Raw genomic sequence first — 12,777 nt, 5'->3', positions numbered from 1 at the left:
CCCATGCCGTACTTGATCCCAGGATCCTGAGATCATAACCTGAGCTGAAACCAAGAGTTGGCTGCTTAACTGACTGAGCTACTCAGGTGCCCCTCTGTTCTAATCTTTATTATTTCCTTCTTTCTACTGGTTTTGGGTTTTGTTTGTTCTTTTTCTAGCTCATTGTGGTATAGGGTTAGGTTTTTTTATTTAATATTTTTCTTGCTTCTTGAAGTAGGCCTCTTTTGCATTAAACTTCCCTCTTAAGACAGCTTTTGCTGCATCCCAAAGGTTTTGGACCATTGTATTTCATTTTCATTTGTCTCCAAGAATTTTTTGATTTCCTCTTTGATTTATTGATTGACTTATTCACTGTTTTGTAGCATGTTATTTGAACTCCATATATTTGTGCTCTTTCTAGATTTTTTTCTTGTGGTTGATTTCTAGTTTCATAGCATTGTGGTTAGAAAAGACGCATAGTATAATGTTGATATTTTGAATTTGTTGAGACTTGATTTGTGGCCTAATATGTGATCTATTCTGGAAAATGTTCCTTTGCACTTGAAAAGAATGGGTATTCTGCTGTTTTAGAATTGAATATTCTGAATATATCTGTTAGATTCATCTGATCCAATGTGTCATTCAAAGCCATGTTTCCCTGTTGATTTTCTGTTTAAGTGATTCTATCCACTGATGTAAGTGGGGTGTTAAATTCCCCTACTAGTATTGTATTACCATTGATTACTTCCTTATTGTTTGTTATATAGCAGCTTTATTTATTTGAATGCTCCTGTGTTGGCTGCATTAATATTTACTATTGTTATATCTCTTTATTGAATTGTTCCCTTTATGATTATATAGTGTCCTTTTGGGTCTCATGTTACAGTCTTTGTTTTAAAGATTTTCTATTTATTTTTTAACAGAGAGAGAGAGACAACGAGAGAGGGAACACAAGCATGGAGAGTGGGAGAGGGAGAAGCAGGCTTCCTGCCGAGCAGGGAGCCCGATGTGGGACTTGATCCCATGACCCTGGGATCATGACCTGAGCCGAAGGCAGACAGTTAATGACTGAGCCACCCAGGCGCCCACAGTCTTTGTTTTAAAGTCTATTTTGCCTGATATAAGTATTGCTACCCCATTTCCTTTTTATTTCCATTTGCATGATAAATGCTTTTCCATCCCTTCACTTTCAATCTGCATGTGTCTTTAGGTCTGAAATGAGTCTTTTGTAAGCAGTATACAGATGGGTCTTGCTTTTGTATCCATTTTGTCACCCTGTGTCTCTTGATTGGAGCATTAAGTCAGTTTATATTCAAAGTAATTACTGATATGTACTTATTGCCATTTTGTTACTTTATTGTTTTTGTAGTTCTCTGTTCCTTTCTTCTCTTGCTCTTTTCTTTCATGGTTTTCTGATTTTCTTTAGTGATCTATTTAGATTCCTATTTTCTTTATTTTTTAATCTGTCTATTACTGGTTTTTGATTCATGGTTACCGTTAAGTTTGTATATAACATCTAATGCATATAACAGTCTATAGTAAGTTAAGAGTTGCCTACATTTGAACCCATTCTTTCCTTTTCTCCCACCAGCCCTATGTTTTAGGTATATGGTGTCATATTTTGCATTCTTTATTTTGTGAATCCCTTGACTGATTTTTATAGATATACTTAATTTTACTGCTTTTGTGCTTCTTACTTTTCTTACTCCTACTTATGGTCTCTGCTTTTCACTTAAAGAGTCCCCTTTAATATTTCTTGTAGAACTGGTTTAGTTGTCTTGAATTCTTTTAACTATTGTTTGTCTGGGAAACTTTTTTTCTCTCCTTATCTTCTGAATGATAGCCTTGCTGGATAGAGTAGTCTTGGCTGCAGGTTTTTTTTTTTTTTTTTTTTTTCCTTTCAGCACTTTGAATATAACATGCCACTCCCTTCTGACCTGTAGGGGTTCTGCTGAAAACTCAGTTGATAGCCTAATGGGATTTCCCTTGTATGTAACTGCTTTCTTTTCTCATGCTGTTTTTAAAATTCTGAATTTATCACTACTTTTTGCCATGTTAATTACTATGTGTCTTGGTATAGCTTTCCTTAGGTTGACTTTTGGGGAGCTTTTTGTGCCTCCTGGACCTGGATTTCTATTTCCATCCCCAGATTCAGGAATTTTTCAGCTATTATTTCTTCAAATAAATCTTGTGCCTCCTTTCTTTCACTTCTCCTTCTGGGATCCCTATAATGGAAATGTTATTTCACTTGATGGTGTCATTGAGTTCCATAAGTATATTTTCATTTATTATTATTATTTTTTTTCTCTTCTGTTCAGTTTGATTGCTTTCCATTACTCTGTTCTCTAGGATGCTGATCCATTCTTCTGCTTCCTCTAGTCTACTATTTATTCCATAGAGTATATTTTTAATTTCAGTTATTGAGCTCTTCATCTCTGATTGGTTCTTTTATTATGTTTTCTATCTCTTTGTTGAGGATTTCACTGAGGTCCTCCACTCTTTTCTAAAGTCCAGTGAGTATCTTTATGACCATTGCTTAAAATTCTCCATCAGACATATTACTTATCGCCATTTCATTTAGTTCTGTTACTGTGATTTTGTCTTGTTCTTTCATCTGGGACATTTTCCTCTATCTCCTCATTTTGTCCAGCTCTGTGTATTTGTTTCTATGTGTTAATAAAGTCAGTTATGGCTCTGCTTTTGAAAGTAGTGGCCTTATGAATAAAGTTTTATATCCCTAAAGGTATGGTAAAACTTTAAAAAAGTAATTCATTTGTGTTCTATTCATTTGTAAGGGTTAAAAATTGCATTTAAACTTGCTGCAATCTGTCATCAGCTCCTACCCTGTCCCCTCCTACACTATTTCTGTCCTCAGTACCAGCTCCATTGCTAGGTATGCATATGCACATACATACATATTCACCACACACACACACACACACACACACACACACACACACACAGACTTTAATTTTTTTCATATTTGATGACACTTTTAATTTTTCTTTTCCTCTCTCACCACTCCTTATTTTTTAGTTTATCTTCCTTAAAATTTTTATTGTTGCAAGGACCAGTGACTCACTCACAGTAATTCAAATACTAGGGGCAGATATGCTTTAAAAATATAGGAGGCAATAAGAGAGATTGGAAATCATAGAAATCCTTGAGAAGCAAATGTAGGAACTCCAGGTTTAATGGACACAGAAATTAAACAATCTAGAACCTCAGAAGTAGAAATTTGTGAATCTTTATTTTAAGTTCCTCTATTTGCAAAGCAGCTACTCCCAGTCTCTGGTTCTTTTGGTATATCTTCTAACTTCTCTCATGACCAATTTCCTTAATAGAATTTATTTTTTAGAGCAGTTTTAGATCATAGAAAAATTGAGCTGAAGATACAGACTTCCCATTTACCTCCTTCCTCCACATATGCATAGCCTCCCCCATTATCAACAGACCCCACCATGGTGGTACATTGGTTACAAATGATGAACCTATATAGATACATTATTATTACCTAGACACTATAGTTGACATTAAGGTTCACTATTGGTGTTCTACATTCTATGGGTTTGGACAAATGTATAATGACATGTATCACCAGTATAACATAATATTGTGCCTTTTGTAGAGTAGAAAATTTTAATTTTAATGAAGTCCAGCTTATCAATTCTTTCTTTTATGAATTGTGCCTTTGCTATTATGTCTAAAAAGTCATCCCAAAAGTAAGGCCATCTAGGTTTTCTTCTCTGTTACCTTCTAGGAGTTTTATAGTTTTGTATTTTACATTTATATCTGCAATTTATTTTGAGTTAACATTTGTGAATGGTTTGTGCCCACACTCACTCTTCTTTCTTTCTTTCTTTCTTTCTTTCTTTCTTTCTTTCTTTCTTTCTTTCTTTCTTTCTTTCTTTCTTTCTTTCTTTCTTTCTTTCTTTTTCTTTCTTTCTCTCTCTCTCTCTCTCTCTCTCTCTCTCTCTCTCTTTCTTTCTTTCTTTCTTTCTTTCTTTCTTTCTTTCTTTCTTTCTTTCTTTCTTTCTTTCTTCTTTCTTTCTCTTTCTTTCCTTTCCTTCCTTCTTTCTCTCTCTCTTCCTTTCTTTTTTATATGTCTATTCAAATGTTCCAGCACCATGTGTTAAAAAGACTGCCTTTGCTCCATTGTATTGTCTTTGCTCCTTTGTCAAAGATTAGTTAACTTTATTTATATAAGTGTATTTCTGGGCTCTATTCTCTTCTATTCATTTATTGGTCTATTCTTTCACCAGTACCGTACTATCTTATTTACTGTGGCTTTATAGCAAGTCATGAAATCCAGTAGTGTCAGTCCTCCAACTTTGCTCTTCTCCTTCAATATTATTATCTCTTCTGGAACTTTTCCTTTCCATATAAATTTTAGAATCAGTTTGTCAACATCTACAAAATAACTTGCTGGAATTTTGATTGGAATTGCACTGAATCTATAGATCAATTTGGGAAGAACTGGTATCTTAATAGTATTGAGTCTTAATAGTATCTTAATAGTATCGAGTCTTCCTATCCAAGAACATTGAATATCTCTCCACGTAATTTGTGGGTTTGCTGTTGTTGTTGTTGTTGTTGTTGTTTGTTTGTCTTTGTTCATCAGAGTTTTGTAGTTTTCCTTATATAGATCTTGCACATATTTTGTTAGATTTATACCTAAATATCTCATTTTGGGGCGTTACTGATGTAAATAATGCTGTTTTTTAATTTCAATATCCATGTGTGTATTTCTAGTATATAGGAAAGTAATTGACTTTTGTATATTAGCATTGGATCCTGCAATCCTGCTATCATCACTTTTTAGCTCCAGATGATTTTTTGTCTATTCTTTTCAGTTTTCCACATAGATGGATGATCATGCCATTTGCAAAGACAGATATATTTCTTCCTCTTCAATCTATGTGCCTTTGTTTCCTTTTCTTGTTTTATTGTATTAGTTAGGAGTACCAGCACTGCTTTCACTGCATCACACAAATTTTGAAGTTGTGTTTTCCTTTCCATTTAGCACAAGTATTTAAAAATTCTCTTGAGTGTATCTTTCACTCATGTGTTATTTAGAAGCATACTGCTTAATCTGACTATTTTGGGATTTTCCAGCTATTGTTCTGTTACTGATTTCTATTTTAATTTCATTGTGGACTAACAGGAAACACTGTATGATTGTTATCTTTCTAAGTTAGTTTATGGCCCAGAAGGTGGTCTACCTTGGTGAATGTTCCAGGCGAACTAGAGAAAAATGTGTTTTCTGCTATTGTTGGATGAGGTAGTTTATACTTGTCCATTATATCAGTTGACTGATTGTCTTATTGGGTTCAACTATATCCTTACTGATTTTCTCTTGCTGGCTATATCCACTTCTGGTAAAGAAGTGTTGAAGTCTCCAACTATAATAGCAGATTTATTGATTTCAACTTGCAATTCTATCAGTTTTGTCTCATCTTTTTATCCTCTGTTGTTAAGCAAATACATGTTAAAGATTATTATGTCTTCTTAGAGATTTAACCCTTTATCATTATGCAATGCCACTCTTTATCCCCCATAACTTTCCTTGGTCTGAAGTCGGCTATGTCTGAAATTAATATAGCTACTTCTGCTTTATTTTGATTGACATTAACATGATTTATCTTTCTCCACTCACTGACTTTTAATATTTGTATTAAATATTAAATATATATTAAATATATATTTAAAATAGGCTTCTTGGGCACCTGGGTGGCTCAGTCAGTTAAGCGTCTGCCTTCAGCTCAGGTCACGATCCCAGATCCTGGAGTCCCAGGTTTGAGCCCCTCATTGGGCTCCCTGCTCAGTAGGGAGTCTGTTTCTCCCTCTGCCCCTCACCCCACTCGTGTTCTCTCTCACTTTCTCTGTCTCTCGCTTAAATAAATAAATAAATAAATAAATAAATAAAATGGGTTTCTTGCAGACAACAGATAGTTGGGTTTTATTTTTTGATCCACTCTGACAATCTTTTAATGGATGCATTTAGACTATTGAGTTCATAATGATTATTGATAAATTAGATTGATACCAGCCAAATTTATTACTTTTTCTATTTGTTGTCCTTGTTCTTTGATTCTATTCTTGTCTCTCACTTTCTCTGCTTTTTTTGGAAGTTTTAATTGAACATTTTATATGATTCCATTTTCTCTTCTTCCTTAGAGTATCAGTTACAGTTCTTTTTTTTAAACCTTTTTAGTAGCTGCCCTAGAGTTTGCAATATATGCTTACAACTAATCCAAGTCCATTTTCAAATAACACTATACCACATCATGGGTTATGTGAGCATCTAATAACAAAATAATGCTAATTCTTCCCTCCCATCTTTTATATCATTGCTGTAATCCATTTCACTTGTATATAAATGTGCATATGTACATAAACATATATAATTGAATATATAATGTATTGTTCTTATAATTATTTTGAACCCCTTATTATCTATTAGATCAATTAAGAATAAAAAATACTTTTTTATTTTACCTTCACTTATTCCTTCTCAGATGCTCTTCCTTCTTTTTGAGGATGTGAGTTTCTGACCTATGTCTTCTTTTTCTCTAAAGACTTTCTTTTAATAATTGTTTACAAGGCAGGTCTACTGGCAACAAATCCTTTCAATTTTTGTTTGTCTGAGAAAGTCTTTATTTCTCTTTCACTTTTTTTTTAAGATTTTATTTATTTATTTGAGAGAGAGAGAATGAGAGATAGAGAGCACGAGAGGGAAGAGGGTCAGAGGGAGAAGCAGACTCCCTGCTGAGCAGGGAGCCCGATGCGGGACTCGATCCCAGGACTCCAGGATCATGACCTGAGCCGAAAGCAGTTGCTTAACCAACTGAGCCACCCAGGTGCCCTCTCTTTCACTTTTAAAGGGTAATTACACTGGATATGGAATTCTGTGTTGCTGGGTTTTTTTCTCCCAAAACTTTAAATATTTCCCTCCACTTTTGCTTTGCTTGCATGGTTCCTGATAAAAAGTTGGACGTAATTGGTATCTTTGCTTCTCTACAAATAAGGTGTTTTTTCCCCTCTGGCATCTTTTAGTACTTTTCTTTATCTTTGATTTTTTTGTAGTTTAAAATGATATATATATATATATATGTATGTAGATATAGATATATATCTATATATATTTTGGCATTTTCCCGCTTGTTATTCTGTGAGTTTTCTAGATCTGTGGTTTGGTGTCTGATTTTATTTTGGAGAAATTTTCAGTAATTGTTGTTTCAAATATTTATTCTCTACTTTATTTATTCTTCTGGAATTTCTATTATGCATATATTACACCTTTTGTAGTTGTCCCATCAATCTTGGATTTTTTTTTCCAGGGTTTTTTTTTTTTTCAGTCTTTCTTGTCTTAATTAGTTTTGTCAGTTTCTACTGAGATATTCTCAAGCTCAGAGTTTCTTTTCTCAGTTGTGTCCAGTGTCCTAATGAGCTCATTAAAGGCATTCTTCATTCCTGTTATAGTGGTTTTGGTCTCTAACGTTTGTTTCTGGTTCTTTCTTAGCATTTCCATCCCTCTTCTGACATTGCTGGGTTTTTTTGTTTTGTTTTCATGTTGTTTGCTTTATGCATCTTAATAATAGTTGCTTTAATTCCTGGCCTGATAATACCAACATCCCTGCCCTATTCAAGTTGGTCCTGATGTTTGCTTTGTCTTTTTAAACTGTTTTTTTTTTTTTCCTTTCCTTTTGCTATATCTTTGATTGTCAGACTTGGTGTACTGGGTAAAAGGAACTGGTGTAAACAGTCTTTTAGTAATGTGGTAGTAAGTTATAGGGGAGGAAAAGTGCTCTATAGTTCTATGATTAAGTCTCAGTCTTTTAGTGGGTCTCCACCACTGGGCTGTGAACTTTACACATTAGTATTCCCTGCTCCCCCTTAGATCAGACAGGATAGCTAAAGCCAGCTTGAGTTGGGCATTTTTTTCCCCCTAGGTCAGTTAGGCTCTGATAAAGCCCCAGTAGGTTAGGATCTGGTTAGTTTCTTCGGAGGGCTGATTTAAGAGGAACAGAGTGCTCTGGCATACTTCAAAATGGTTCCTTTTCTCTTCCTCCCTCAGGAAGCCCAAGGAGATTTTTCTCCAATGTATACTGTGAGAATCTGGTTAAGCTCCTGAAGGTAAAATTCATTAACATATGGGGACCCCTTCCGCCTACCATGACTGGGTACCCCTGGGCAGACTTGTCCATACTGAGCCTTCCAGTATTTTATATCAGTTACAGTTCAGGTTTCCCTACTTTAACACTGGTTCCCATGGAGATTTTTGCTCAAGGGTTTCTGCTCTGCTAAGTTGCAATACTCTCTATTCTCTTGTTGATATCTCCAACTTTACAGGCAGCAAATTGCCTGCAACCTCACTTTGACAAATCTAAGAAGAGTTGTTGACTTTTCAGTTTGTTTAGCCTTTTAATTATTAGGACAGAATAGTGACTTCTTCCAATAGTGATGGATGAGAAACTAGAAATTCTCATGATCACTTTTTCTAGTCATCTTTCTCTATTGTCCAGCTTCTGATTACTTATTCATAAGATCGGTCATGGCCTCTTGTTAATTTGAGAGTTATTTATTTACCATGTACTTTGTATCGGGCATTAGGGGCTGAGGTAAAATGATTATTAATAAGATAGAAAACATGTCAAGCCTCTTAGAACTTAATTTTTTGAAAGGATAATTCCAAAATAAAAACAAGGTACACATATTTAATGGCAATGATTTTGATGATGGCATCCATTTGCTGAACTAGCCGAGATTATTGGAGCAAGAAGTTTGAGGAGATGAAGAGTTTTATTTTTGTCACATTAATTCTGAAATACCAATCTGACATGCAAGGGACCAGGTTAAATAGGCCGTTGGAGGCATAGATACCAGGTGCCTTATCTACTCCATATTTCTCAGTTCACGTTTCCAAGAAAGAGATTTTTTTCCTTAAAACTTCTTAACAGTGTCCTTATCAGTGTATAATCTAGCTTCCTTTCGGTCATTTCCACAGCCATGACTAACATTGTCCCGGCTTTTCTTGATTTCACTACACAAGGCATAATATTACCTTTATAGGCAGACATATCTGGGCTCCAGTACAGCTGCCCTCAGGAATTTAAAAGTATTTTTGATCTCTAAGCTCAGTTTTCTCATCTTCTAAGATGCCTAGTAGTACCCGTTAGATTTTGTAAGCATTACATTTGGTAAGTATATAGAACTATCTAACCCAAATAATAGACTTTTGTTCATATTAAAAGATTAATTCAATTATCACATTATCATTTTGATTTTTTAAGTCTTTATATCTGTAATAAGAATCTCTTGTTCTAGAGATTTTTGGACTTTGATTAGCTCAAAAGTATATGAATTTAGGGAGTTAAATGGATTTTGAAATCCTAATAGAATTGCATTTCTAACACAGAAGAAACAGTTCACTGACATGAATTTAAGATTATATTATATTTGGTAAATACAGCCTCTGGTCAGGCCACTGTTCTTTTGGGAAACCGAATGGACTAGTAGTAGGAGGAGGAGGAGCAGTAGTACTTATAGTCATAGTAGCAGGGGTAATATTGGCTGATCTTTCCTTTTGTCCTTTCTAAGTAGCATTGTTTCATTTTGTGGATTTTTTTTTCCCCTTTGGGCTTATTTAGGTGGCACTGTAAACCAAAGTCATATCACTTAAGCTAGAAAATGAGACTTTCCCCTCTATGGAATATTAATCTTAAACACGATAATATATAGACTGAAAAACGTTGGTGTTCATCCATATCAAAGGTCACATGCTCAATAGACTTTTCCTGCTATAAAAGCATTCCTGTAGCTTTTGCTTTCTAGTCCTGGGATGTGGGTTTTGGTTTCTACGCATTTCTAAGTCTGAAGCTTTAGTTTACTCTATTGTTCTGCGGGATCCCAATATGCTTCCCATAAATTTTCTTTTGTATAAATTAGCCAGAATAGCATCTTGTGCTTACTGAAAGTTGTACCTGATACAAGACGTTGTTCACATCTTCTTAAGAGTACAAGGGACTTTTGAGACCTGAGTTTTGACAAAATGCAGATAGAGTTTCTTGGTGCTAAGAGATGGAGCAGAAGTTTCTAATTTGAGGAGCACCAGAATTCAAAGTGTTGAGAGACTAAAATCTATGCAGGAAAGGCAAAGGAATGCAAGAAGGGAGTTCAGAAAGTCATCAAATTAAATTAGGCCACAGGAAGATGTCACAGACAGAAGTATGGCAGTGAGAATTTGTGTCCAAGAAGAGCTGGGGCTAATAGAGCAGGCATGAAGGAAAGGGGAAGATAAAACATGAATTCAGGAACATAGAAGTTTTTCTCAGGTTGCTTCTTACGGTCTGTGCATTTATAAGGAGAGGAGCCAGGGGCTCTTTACCTATCTTAGAGTACGTTAGAAAACAGTATCTGCTAGGTAAAACTAGATATTTCTTTCATCCAGGTTTATCTATAGATATATTCTCTTCCTTATGCCTTTACCCTTGGAGGTGCTTTGCTTAAAGACAAATTGGGTTTATTTATTCCTTATCTTATGACAACCCTTCTTTCCCTCTGCCCCGAGGTATATATTTTGAGTTTTCATGCACATTTCACTTCATTTTAATTGGTGTTATAATGCTTTTCATACCATAACCCAGTTATCAATGCTACTTTCTGTTACAACTGTATTATTTCAATATCTAGCTATAATGTTTTTGACCAAAAAACATTTTTTTTTGCATCAATCGACCTTTAATGTCCAAAAGAGGCATGGATGCAGAGCATAGGAGATATGGTGGGGGTCTCAGCCCCTGCTCCAGAAATGAGGGAGAGATGAACACAAACCAGACATTTCCAACTGGCCACACAAGTCTGGGAAGGCAGGGGGAAACACAAATTTGGACATTCGTAAAAAAATAAAACCTAAAACCAAGCACTCAATCTTGTGTGCACTGAAGGGTTTGATATAGGGAACTCACTTACCACCCCTAGATAATTGTATTTAGCAATTCAATACTAAAAAATTTCCTTTACCACATTTATAAGGTAGATAGAGTATAATAGACTGCCATGACATAATGTGCGCTTAGTTTCAAAGAAGCTTTCAATTAAATTTAAAGAGTTACTATTTAGGGTTTTTTTTTTTTTTCCTTCCTCTCCCTGGAAGGTGTGTTTTATTTATTTATGACTGGGGGGCTGGTAGACCTTCTCCATCATGTAGGTGGTACAAAAATTCACAGTAAAGTTTAAAGTTATTTTTCTTCTGGGACATTTGAAAATAAATATGGGTCTTTCTGAGAACTTCTAGACAGTTTGATATTAATGGCATATTTTATGATATTTTTCACTGTACAATATAGGACTCTAAAGCTTAACAAATGGCACCAGCATCCATTTCCTTCATACTTAGCAAGGGGAGTTTTCCAAGTTTCTCCTCACATTCACTGGCAGCAAATAAAACAGAATGTGAGTTACAATCATGTATTTCCAGACACCCTAAGTCTATGTGTGATTTAACTACAAATGCATATATTTGTCATAAAATTTCTTCTTTTGAATATAATAGAATATAGAAAAATGCAGCACTCGATGTAATTATGCATATGAATTTTTGAATGCTATCTTTCAAGTAAGAATTATATAAATGAAAACTGATGCAGGAACCTTTAAAAATCTATGTCAGGTGCTACAATTCCATGTAGAGCTTTCTGAAGCCTGCATTGCAACTCTTTTTTTTTTTTTTTTTTACAATAACATAAGTAAATTTAAACTATTTGGAGCTTATAGAGATTATATCAGAAGTCAGCTGCAGGGTGTCAGCAGTTTTGAAAGAGGTAGGATATGAATTGTATTTAGAAAGAGAAGCTTGATAGAGATCTTTTGCACTGCTGTATAGAATTGTTTCAGAGAAATATTATCTCTTGTTTGCTATTAGGTTTTGTCAGACCTGAATCCAAAAAGCATATTGATTTGTTGTCAGTAAGTTGCATATGCTGGATGGATCTGTTTATCCCACAATTGTATGAAGCTAATTTCATTGCACTTGCTTGGGGGCAGATAGTACTAGAAAAGAAGTTCAAATCCACCTCCACCCTACCTCTACCAAACAATTTCCTTCATTCATTTTAAATTTGGTTCATAAATAAAGGACAGAAGAAATCATTTCATAAATCTGGGTACTAGCTTGCACAGTTTTGTTGTGATAAATCCTGAAAAAATACTTTTTTTCTTTACTTTCACTATTAATGTTAAGCTTTTAGTGTATATCATTGGTCTGTCTTAGGACATGAAATATTAATTATGTTTAATTTATTAGCTGCTAATTTTACTTCTTTTACTCCATATTTGATTACCTAAAGAACCCAGAATGGAAGCTGACATATGGTATCTCTGCAGTACTAATTGAACATCTGCCACTCATGCAATATTTCAAACGTATCAAGTAAATTGCTTACATAAGTAAGATAATGTTTTATCTCTAGTCCATTAGGTTGAGTTGAATATTTACTCTTTTTAAGATTTTTATTTTATTTTTATTTTTCGACAGTGAGAGAGAGAGAGAGAGAGAGACAGCAAGAGAGGGAACGCAAGCAGGGGAGAGGGAGAAGCAGGCTTCCCGCCGAGCAGGGAGCCCAATGTGGGGCTCGATTCCAGGACCCTGGGATCATGACCTGAGCCGAAGGCAGATGCTTAACAACTGAGCCACCCAGATGCCCTGAATATTTACTCTTTTATAATATAAGATGCACAGTATGTTCTATTGTGTGGGAAACAAGAACCAGTTAGCAAAAAAAAAAAAGTTTTTTTGAG

This window comes from Zalophus californianus, chromosome 2 (assembly GCF_009762305.2).
Source record: "Zalophus californianus isolate mZalCal1 chromosome 2, mZalCal1.pri.v2, whole genome shotgun sequence".
In the NCBI taxonomy this organism is placed as follows: Eukaryota; Metazoa; Chordata; class Mammalia; order Carnivora; family Otariidae; genus Zalophus; species Zalophus californianus.
The sequence above is the reverse complement of the archived record's forward strand: the minus strand, read 5'-3'. Positions refer to the sequence as shown.